The 11,872-nt window shown below is 43.8% G+C and overlaps 1 protein-coding gene across 2 annotated transcripts in view; it reads right to left on the bottom strand.

Moving 5' to 3' along the window:
* Positions 1-11,872, bottom strand: part of LOC308182998 (uncharacterized protein) — a 74,265-nt gene that overhangs the window by 26,409 nt on the left and 35,984 nt on the right. The window lies entirely within an intron of this gene.

Genomic DNA, 11,872 nt, shown 5'->3' with positions numbered 1-11,872 from the left:
CTGTGCGGCTTGCTCTGTGCCAATTTTGTACGCCTCTTTGGCCAGGGGCTGACGTGGGACCAGTTCACTAGGCAGTACTGAAAGGTAGATAAATAATATTGAATGATTGATAGAGCTCTGGATCAGCCATGGTGGAGGTTCAGAAATCCAGGAGAAGGTGGTAGGTGGATGGAGCGATTTAAGAAACCCATATGCTTTCGGTGCATCTACAGCACAGATGATTTCGAGCCACAGGTTTGAAGTTCATCTGTTCCATTTTCACCTGGTTTATGCAGCCGGGTTCGCAATGCCTCTCAAGTCTCCTTTCATCTGTTATATTTCTTCCCTTGCTTTTCACTAAGAAGTAATAAACTCCCTTAAAGTGACAAGGGTACTGGAGTTTGTCTGGAAAGAGGCTCATCCAGGACTGACAAATGTTCTCAGCCTTCGCGTACCTTGTCCGGTGCCTCAATGAATTCACATCATCAATTGCCCAGTACTCCAGCCTGATAACAAGTGCCTAATCCAGAAGAAATGCTCCTCTGATGTACTTTTGACAGCACCTAACCGTACTGGCTCGTAGAAATGATGGAGAAGATCTCTCAGAGCTGGCTTTCTATAGTCTATCCTTCTGACAATGAGAGAATGCTCTCAAGAGCATACTTTATATCATCTCCTGGTGCAAATCTCACGGGAAGCCATTTCAGCCCTCGCGTCTTTGAGAGCTTCCTCGGTAATACAACCTAATTCTTTTGTTTACTGTCATCTCATCAGTGCTCTGTACGTTCTCCCTCCTGGAAGTTGCATCTGGTGGTATTCGGAGCCTTCAAATTTATAGGCTGCCATCAGATGATGCGGAACCAGAACCTCAAGGAAAAGCAATAACATCGCATCCATTCCTAGATATTTATTTTCCTGCACTAGCCTAACACAGTATCCATGAGATCTCGGGTCCACGATAAATTTATCACAGCTTACCAGCATCGGCTGAGCCACACTGAGCAGAAAGGACACCTGAGACCTGAGGGTTGCCCTCAACATCAGACCTAAGTGATGCGGCAAGTTTTGCATCTGAATTTCACTCTCTGATGGCAGAGACCGTTTCCTCCTTCAGGCTCGCTGTGTTAAGCCTATTGCACTGCATCTTCAGCAGCTGTCAAGCCCCCGAGACCTGTGCTCATGTGCCCAGCCCACTCATTGCCCCAGACAGTGCATTTCCACTCCTCACCATATCAAGCAGCCCTTAGTAAGGATATTTCCCAAGCCAAATGCTTTTCCAGGAAACCACAAGTCTGTTGTCATACCAAGCAAGTGTTGTTTTTTTTTTTTTTCCCCAAACTTTACTTTAGAGACACAAAAGTCCTATTTAGAGCTAGAGACACATCAGACATAAGGCGACTGCCTAAAATAACCACCAGCTAACACAGGACGTTCTCAGACATAGCAAGGCTTCCCGCGACACGGTTTGGGCTGCAGAGATTAGCCTTTCTCCCGCTGACATCCCATGACCGTCTTCTGAAGGCTTTTTCTTTTGATGAAAGGATAACACCTACAGCCGTGTATGTTATTGTTCTTTTTAAGAAAGATCTAGTGTAAATTTTTTTTTTTTTTTTGGGGGGTGGGGGAGCTGTCCCTGGCTTTCTGTCACATCAGATGGATGTGAGAGAGTTAAGTGCGTCTGACATGCACGGCGCAGGGTGCTGACAGCTTGGGTGGCAGAGAGCGTGCCAGCCGGAGAGCGAGCCTGGAGGCCAGGGCCTGTTCTCAGCTCCACCTCTGAGCACCAATGCCAACTGCGAGCGAGCTTCTCCAGCTCTGTTCCTCCTCCTGCCTCTTGCCTGCCTGCCGTATTTAGCTGAAGCTTTGCAGGGCAGGAGCCCTTCCCCCTCGGGGGGTGCCAGACACAGGGGTGGAGACGCAGAGCTGCTGGGTGCTACGTGGCAGCGCGCTTTCTGAATGCTTTTCCCTGCCTCTCCGTCTGACAAAGGACTGAGGGCATCCCCTTTGCTACCTGGCAGCAGCACCTGCTCCTTATGAGGAGTAAGCACTGCCTTACCCAGTATTTCGGATCCAGTATTTGGGCTGTCATTCTCACTTGCCACCATTCAGCAAGCCGCCCCACCTTCCCCAGCCCGTGCTCCCCTTCCCTCTCACCTCTTGTCTGCCGATGCTGGATGCTCCCGTGGCTCACTGCCCGTTTCTGCAGCACAGCGGGGTCTATCTGTTCTTGGAGCATCCCAGCCCATTGCTCACAACAGCCCACATCCTTCTTCTCCACATCCACAATCCACTTACCGATAACACCAAACATCAAGAGCTATCTGGTTCTTCACGAGAACCAGAAATTTGGCTCTTGGATATCTAAGCACTTCACCAAGAAGAGCATTAACTTCTTTTCTTCTATTTTTTTTTTTTTTTTAAACGTGTGAACATACAAGAGGGGATTTACTTCCTAAGGCCTTCCTAGTGCAGAACTGGAGAGCCATCAGTTCACTGGGACATTTTTAATATTCCAGAATCATAACCAAAGTCCACTGCACACTGAAAGTTTTTCTCAAATTACACTTATTGGAAAACCAACTTTCTCTTGCTCTCAACCTAACAAATGACATAGTGTGCACAGAAAATAAATACACATATAAAAAAATTGTGAACCACGTCAGAAAGCCCACGGTATTCTATCTTAAATCTCTCCCTTTGACAGACAGTGGATTAAACAGAAAATGAGTTACATCTCCCCAAACCATATAAATGTGAGTCCCACATTGCAAGGTAGCATGACAAATAGCTGCTGATATATAAGAATAAAAATAAACCATGTCTGAGATCAGTGCCGGCATCGCTGCTTGTATCTGCCATGAAAATCAACTCAAAACCTTGGGATGAGAATTTGAAGTGCATGGTTTCACTGGCACAAAAACTATGAAACCTTAAGGAATAAATAAATAACAATAATAATAATAATAAAAAAAAAGAATGAAAAGGTGGTTCACAGAAAATAATCTTTGACTCTGGCCAAACAGTTAAGAAAAAGAGTGTTGGTTCTACTGCTTCCAAAGGAAGAAATTCCCAGGAAGAAAAGAAAATAAACAAAGGTGTTGCCAGAAGCACAAGTGATCTATACGCAGATGACAGTAATTCTAAAAGGAGACCTGGACTTCTTTTAAAGCATTTCAAAATGCACCCTATACCTCCAAATTATTCAAAGGAGTTGTTTTCCTTGAACAACAAAAGGGATACAATGAAAAATCTTGTCACCCCACCACAGAAATATTAAACTAAAACCTACATCTCCTAAACTTTAGCCCATCTTATATAAGTGTCCAGAGAGAACGTTAGTGCATCCCATTAATAAAGGTCTCCATCTTTTTGTCTGGTCACCAGAGGACAAAAATTCGTGACAATGCCAGCAAGCTAGGACTCTGAAATTGAGTTGGGAGGTCTTCTGCTTTCATCTCTGGATTTGCACAACTACTGATCAACATGGTAAATCCTACTTCCCAAACTGCTCCAAGATTATGTCTAAAAGACTTCAGAACTAGCTTGATTTGAGATATCACATAGGAATTGCTCTGAAAGGGTCTGTCAGAGGTGTGTGCACCTATGTAATTCCAATATCCTACATGCTCCAATCCAGCACCAACACTTGCTAGCTCTGCTTATGCTGATCTCTAACATTAGAAACACCAGCAAGGGATTGGGCCAAGTTTTCAAAAAGCTACGAGTCATCCCGGCTGCTGAACTGGAGATGCTGTAGAAGGGCTAGATTGTGAGGAAGCAATAAGCACTCGCCATCTACATACCAGCATCTTAAATTAGCTAGCTAATTGATGGTGTGTCGCTTTTGATATCCATTTACATGAAATACACTCATTTTCTACGTGGAGTAAAATACCTGCAGTACTCAACAGCAGAACTTTATACAATTTTAGGGTTGTTGCTGGTGGTTTTTTTCTTTACTAACAAGGCAGGCCTCTGATGCAGAAAGCAGTCCACCACACCAGGCAGTCGCACAGTGGGCTTTACCACCACTCTCCGGCCACTAGAAATCGTTTTTTCTTAATTCCATGTCATCTTCCCTCTTCTAATCTTCTTTGACAGGTGCTAGCTAAATGCAGGAGCAGGAAAAAAGACAGTTTTCACTGTTGGAAAGATCCGTCATGAGCACTTCAGCCTTCTCGTGGTGTGACTTCGCACATGCCACTCGCTCTGCTCTGCTGCTTTGGCAGCTCAGTCCTGACCAGAGGAAGGACCAAAAGCAGCATTTGACACTTTGCAGGATCAGGCACACCCAAGTATCACATCTCTTTTACTCAGATATTTCTAGCACATTAGAGCTCAAGGAACTTTGCCAGCCTGAGCGAGCTTCAACACCACACACATTTGCAGACATCTCGGGGTGACACTTTCTGCGTGGCAGGCTCAAGGCTGTTACTCCCAGGATGACGTGTGATTTGCTAGACAATGTTGCGCTCACCTAAAATCCCAAATTTCCCTCTTTCTGAGCAGTGGATCCTCTTACACTTGGCAAGCAACTCTTCCCAACGGCACGTGGAAGGTTTTGAGTACTGAGGATTAAGCCCCAGGGCTGGGATTCCTCCTTCCAGGTGGAAGACATCTCGTCTCAGCTGAGTTCACTGGTGACTAGCTTTTCACCAGCAGAAGATTGCAGTGTGAACCTTGCCGTGAGTGATGTGGGGAGATTTCGAGGCACAAGGAGACATTTTGGCTGCATGTGGCCCGATATTTCTTCTGTGTAGCAGCAGGCCTCCATGCCCTTCCTAAAAATGACTAGAAACACTTGAACGTTTCAGCTGGCTCAAAGGCAGAGGAACTAGTGAAGTATTTACGGGCACCGTAGGCACAGCATAATTATCCAACAAGTTACAGGAGGGCATCCTTCTTCCCCTGAATAATTAAGACACTTCCCATTTCTGAGAGCAGGACATGGGATCTGGGGAGAAATGTTTGGAGGCAGCACAGCAAATCCTCTGTTTCTCATTCTCCTCTGTTATTGCAATCTCCTCTTGCTATCTATCTGGGGATGCTGCTAAATGAAAAGGTTTATGACAGCTCTTCAGCACTCAATCATATAAAACACTCTCTAAAAGACGTTCAGTAAGTTAAAGGAACTGCCAGCACATTTTTTTCTTTTTTGACTCATAGATTGGGATTTTCACAGAAGTAAAGAAAGTTTACATGCCTAAATTCTACTGGATATCAATGGGATTTGGGTTCCTAGCTTCCTTAGCTTTCTGCAAAAATCCCTATCTTACTCTGGATTTGCATTTCATCTGAGGAAGGAATAGCTTGGAGTTAATGCATGAAAATAAGGTTAAGAATATTTCTAAATGAGCAGGGGTTTTAAAGCCAATGAGTCGCTCCCAGTTTACACCAATGCAGCCGAGAGCAGAATTTATATAAGCCTTTTTTTTTTTTTCCCCCAAAAATAAAATGAAGTTTCTGATACAGAATGAGAAAGCTAACATTTATATTGAGCTTACTCTCTGGCAGAGACTTTGTCTGAGCAAAAATAACTCTTTTGGAGCAAATTCTACTCCCACGTCTGCTACTGTGAAACTCCAGGGATTTCAGAGTGGTTCCTTTGGATTTAGCTGGATTTACTTGCCCTGATCCTTGATGATGAATGGAGGAATTTAACATTCCTGGGAAAAAAGATGGCCTCTACACAAGGCTGCCTCTAGGAACTCTGCTGCCCTCCACACGCTCAGGAATAATCAGCCAAACCAGCTGCACGCACTCGGCAACACCAACCGCTGCTCACAGTTTTAGTGAAAATAGCAATCTCCCGAGAAATTTCTGCTTTGAAAACAAGATGTAGGGTGGCTGAAGCAACTCAGTACAGAGAGAGTTTCCATGAAACAAGCTGCACAAGAGGCTACTGATTTCAGCATCAAGAATAAAAGTAAAATAAAATACAGTAGGAGTTCTGATTAATTTTAAACAAAAGACAGTAATCATGGGCTTTCTTCTCTCTGCTACAGACAGGTCTTTTGGGGCCTCAATTCTTCTCTCACATTTACACTTGTATAAACCTTGAGTAATTTTTTTTTAAGTCACTATTTAATCTGTAGTTTTTTTTCCAGGAAGAGGATCTGATCTACAGAAAACCTAAATCAATACCAGCTGGCTTTAGGTCAAAGAATTTGGACCTCAAGCATAAAGTATACCTGTCAGCTAGATATATACAGACATATCACAGCCTGCATGAAAATTACCTCTTATTCCCCCATGGCAACTAGTGGCTAAGTAAAATATAATTAATTATTGTATCTTTCTGGCCTTTGATAACAAAGGTAATCAAGTCAAGCATTTATTTTTGCTCAGCTTTGCAATAACTACTTAACTGAAAAAGCAAAATTCCTCTCTCTCCATTTCTTCTCTGCATGGACGAGTTCATTTGCCCAGAAAGGGACGTGCCAGGAACTGTTCCACCGAACACAATCAGCTGCAAAAGAGACAACCAGGACAGCCACAAATCTATAAAGCAGCCTTCCCTTCTGATCTGTCATTCACCTCCCAGTTGCTCCCGCTCTCACATCTAACGTATTTTCCTTGCTGGTGGAAGAGATGCTAAACTAACTTCATCATCTTTGAAAGGCACAGAACTTTGAAGGCCTGTCAGATGAGGAAGGTATTAAAAGCAGTGCCTTGGTCAAATTCCTAAGATCTCCCCTCTATCCAGACTAAACCTTTCCTTTTTATTGAAGAAAGAAAGTAAAAAAAATAACATCTGCTCCTATCAAAACGCTTTCAAAATAAAAAGTCAGGCATTGGTATCCAGATACTTCTGTGAGGCTGCAACTCTCCCGTTAACACAATTAAGCTCAGTGTCCTTTCTATAGGCTAGGTATTTTTACAGATTTAAACTGCTATTACTCATGAAATATCTCAGAAACATGCCCTGATGATTATTATACAAGCCTAGGACTTGAACGAGTTCAGCTTTGGTTACTGCCATGCCAAGAACTTCCCCTGTCAATTAGGAAAAGTCTTCCAGTGATGCACAAATACGCAGTCATTTGCCTTTCAGCAGAGCCCCTCTCCTCTCCAGCATGGGGATAATAACTTCTGCCTACGTCAGATGGTTATTTGGAGGAAAAACACACTGAAGCAATGTGCTCTGCAAAAACTGGCTGGATAATGGCTACATAAATATCTATGTCAGATTTTTTTTTTTTCAGTCCCGCTCGGTGATTTGAACATGATCCACTGGATTATACTAGTGTGCAACTGACAGCTATGAATCCTTGTGGTCTAGCTTTGCCTCTGTCTCCCACAGAAGTACACGAGGGATTCAATTTGGCCTTTTATCCTGAAACGCGGATAGCTTTATTTTATGGCTCTTGTTTCCCTTCCCAGTCAGGAGTGGGAGTCTGGGGGGGAAAAGGGAGTTAGCACCTGGCACTGCCAAGTCCAGCACGCCATGTGCCAAGAGGAAAAATTTATTTTGTTCACGATTGTTTCTGACTTCCACTTCCCCCAACCGGCTGGAGATGCAATTTTCAGATCTGCCTGAGGCTATCCTCTCTGTTTAGAGAAATAACGATAAAATCCCCAGTACAAACTTAACTGCTATATGCGAGCATGTTCTGGGAGCTCACATTACTTGCAACTAACACTGTTTTAGGGAGATCATTGACTAATTATTTTCAGAAGCTAGCGAGGTTCATTAGATAAAACAGACAACTCTAATGAAGTTTTGGAAGCTGCTTATGCAACATTCAGAAAGGGGAAAGAACATCACAGACAACTATGAGCCTATTTCTGGACAGCTAAGACGAAGCTTGAATCTTTTCTGACTTCATAAACATTTTCAAATTTTACCGAGAGAGCTGTGCAAGGACCAACGAGCTGGCACAGGACTGGATCTTCACAGAGCAGCTGAGGTTGGAAGGGAACCTCTAGAAGTCATCCGGTGCAACCCTCCCAGCTCAAAGCAGGGTTAAACCTCTGTGTGGCTCTACACTGCGCTTGCTCCCATACATCTACGTATCCCTCTGTACTCCAGAGGGGTCTCGGCAGCACCGAGGAAAGGGGAATAATCGTCTGTCGCCCACCTCCGCCTCTCTAATCAGGCTTCAGGGTGCAGTGAGTGCAGCTGGTTTCCCCAGCAAGCAATCCTGAGGCTGTTTCTGTCAGTAAGAGGAAAAGTCTCGTAGCAAACTCATTTTCTGCATATCAGGGCCAGGGAGCTCAATTTCACATCCTCTCATCTGCTGTGTCGCCACGGTGCACGAGATGCTTAACCACCACGAGTGGAATGGGACTCAAAGAAGATTCCAGAAAGATTACTGTCTGCTTGGGCTGTTTTCACTGTATATTTCCACAAGCCCATTAGTCACCATCACAATTCCCATGCCTTTGGAGATATCCATATTTTAGCGCATTATCTAATTCACAGAGGTCTATTGATTCCCAGCTTTGCTCTGAAGGGCAGTGACTCATCTTTCAGTGCACACAATAGAAGAGCTGCTAATAAAAAAAACATTTAACATTTAGAGCCAGAGTATCTGGATGAGAAATGCTCCTACACTGCAGACATCCAGGCTTCGTGAGCTGGATTCAGAATCTGATGGCTTTTTTCTCCCTCCCTGATGCGGAATACATGAATGCTCCTGATGTGCTCATTTTCTAGGGAGCTGGATTGGCCCTGGGTATGCAGCCTCCCGGATTAACTGACAATCATCCAATGTAATGCATGACCTCAGCCAGCTTATAGGAACTTTCTGTTTGTGTGCATGCACTGGAGAGAGATGAGAGGGTTTCTGGAGAGCGAAGTTCACCCCTGCCCACAAAAGGACACGACCACACTGTTTTTTATCGTCTCCAAGCCTTCAAACCAGGATCTGAACAAGGCTGAAGAAATGCACAGCCCCTGTACCGAACAGAATCTTACAAAATTAATCCACACAAACTTCCAGAACTAATTTCTTTTTAAAGCTAAATGGATGAGAAACTGACTGGAGAGAAAACTGCAAAGGGAGATATTGCTGCTGAAAAACACAGGGATCATCTATCAGTCACTAATCAATAATGCCTGAGCAGCGCCACTTGCAAAACTCACATTGATTTTAATAGGAGTCTTATTCAAAGAGACTCAGTGCCACCTATTGTGATTTTGTCTGACTCGTGGCATTTTTTCCTTAACAAGCGTAAAAAAATCTTCCATTTTTCAAAGCCAGTCTTTAAGAAGCGTGAGATTAGGCGAGCATCTCAGCTTTTTATGCATGCTTGTCTCCCAGCCCATGCGGCTGCAGAGAAAGACCTCACAGGACTGAGTAACGCTGCACAGGGCTCATAACCCAGAGGGCAAACTACACGAGGCTATAATGCCTGTTTTGGTACACACCTCTTTTATTCTCTCCCATGACCTCATGAACTGTTAGGTCCAACTCTGGATCCAATGAGCCAATACTTGGACTCATATGGCACCTCGCAGCTTAGAAGAGCAGAGGTGAACTGGCTTAATATGTTACAGGAACAGGGGACCACAGTTTGATGTGCACTTAAGCATCTCCTTTTTTTTTTTCCTTTCCTTTTTTTTTTTAAAAAAAATAAAATTCATCGGGCAGTTGTGCTGTCCTGGGTAGAAATAAGTGGTTGGTTGGAAATAAGGCAAGGACTGGTGCTTTTTCAGTACTTTGAACCGTAAACATTTCTTTACAGATACAGCAACACCTGTCTGACCTCCTGATAGTGACGGGAGGTTTAATACTTACCTACAAATGGTGACTGTCGCTATCTGAGAGCACTACGCACTTCGTTGGCATGGTTTAAGTGATGCAACATGAGCTCTGGAAGGGGCTACAAACAATTCAACCTGCAGCTTTCCCGGTCTGGGAAAAAAACAGACAAACAAAAAAAAAAACCAACCAACCAACAGAAAACAATAACAACAAAAATGGCTGTAAGAGTCATTAGCCAGGGAAACAATATTGCTTGCTTCCCTGCAGGACTGACTCACATGACTGACAAAGCATGCATTACGATGCTAATGCTAATGCCTCTTGTGCCGAATCCATCAATTCACAAAATGTAAGGTCACAAGGCAACATTACAGGTCGTCTCGTGCAACCTGCGTGGCTGGAGTGTTAGTTCTTCAGCTTTCTTTATGGAGCCCTTGACACTGAATATACAAAACCCAAACCCTTCAGCAATTCATCTACCACTGCAGGAAGGCGTGTATCGGAGCCCACCTCTGTCCGTCTCTTCCTGCTCTCCCGAGGCAGGGGCAGAATTTCACCCACCCTTTCCAAAATACCACAGCATGCATTTGTGCCAACAGTGGAGGAATCGTGTTTCCTTCTGACGTTACAGGTGCATCCAACAGTCATTCCCCGAAGCCAGTTTTCCAGCCACTGAAGCAACCCACATATCTACACGCTCTTAGTTTGCCACTTTGTTGTACTTCACGTGCTATCGAATGGAAGCCTTTGTCATGAATAAGCCAAGATTTGTTAAAGGAAACGAACCTCGGTAGGGTGAATGTGCTGTCTTAATCCTTCAAGATATTTCTCCTGTTCTCATTTTCCTCCACAGAAAACTTGCTGCTCTAGCGGACTTCAGATTCTTCTTGATCACAAAGCAGTGACGTTTACAAAAATACCAATTCCACTAAAGCTACTGTAATAAAAGAGATGCTGCACTTCTGACTAATGCTCTTCATTCTGGCAGAGGACGTTAACTGGAGTTTTTAAGAGTCAAATCAGTTTAGCAAATTGGGGACCATTATGCAAAACTTTCCCAATAGCTCCGCCTTGTTTAATCAAATACTTAACTCCATGCCTATCCAGGCCAGCTTCAATACATTTTTTAATGAAGATGTTTTCCAGGATTAGGGCCAAATGAGCTGAAATTCATCACTGCTCTGAGGTAAGTGCAGTGCTGAAAAAGGGAAAGGAGAATCATTAAGTTTCCTATTTGGACTAAACCCGGAGCATTAATTAGGACATTAATTCAATTTCCCTTCCTATGTCAGCTTTTAATTAAGCATTAATTTACCCTCCTATGTTGGCTTTGGGGAGCGCATGGAATCGCCATGGACTCTGTGGCACCCTACTGAGTGTCGCCAGCTGGGGTGGAGGCTGGCAGAGCAAGAGCACAGAGGGAAATGGGACTTCCACTACGGGGGCTCAGCACTTGGGCAGGGGGAGAACGGCGATGTCCAGGGCTGCTGCAGGGGCTCCATTTCTCAATACAAATGCTCAGATCCTCCACTAGTGGCACAAGATCCTCGGCAGATGCACAAGTTTACTCCCATTTCAGATCTGGATGTAAAATTAATGCAGAAAAATTGCTAATGGTGTCTTAGTTAAATTATCCCTCAGTTAAATCCAACTCTTTAAAGCATAATATTAAACTAACAATGTCTGGTGGCTCTTATTTCATTACGCCTCCATTTCAACTTTTTAAGACTTTCTTTTCATTTCAGGATATTAGATTTGATAAAATAACAATGGCCTTAGTAGAGGAAAAAAACTTTTTCCTAACAAATCTTGTACTGCTTCGCAAAGATAGCTCTTTATGATCTTCATTTTCATTGTACACCTCGATTCCATTACTCGTTTCTTTTATGCACTGGAGTTCAAAGAATAGCCACAGCTACTCAGAAACACAGAAAGACTTCAGCTATCCCCTCATTTAGAAGCTTTTAGGGAATTAGGGCCTTGCTGTGGATAAAGCACAAAATTGGGTTGGGTAATCTGGATTGTAATCCTGTTTCTGCCCCAGCCTCCCCAAATGACGTTGGTCAAGCCATTTCACACATTTCTTGCGAGACTGGTATAAAAGTTTCTAGCCCCAAATGGCTGCTAAGAGGATCCATTCATAATCCTCGTGGAACGCTGGAAACACTTCTGCCTCCTACACA

Source organism: Anser brachyrhynchus, assembly GCF_964034855.1.
Source record: "Anser brachyrhynchus genome assembly, chromosome: 26".
NCBI classification, from domain to species: domain Eukaryota; kingdom Metazoa; phylum Chordata; class Aves; order Anseriformes; family Anatidae; genus Anser; species Anser brachyrhynchus.
This window is presented reverse-complemented; position numbering and strand designations above follow the sequence as displayed.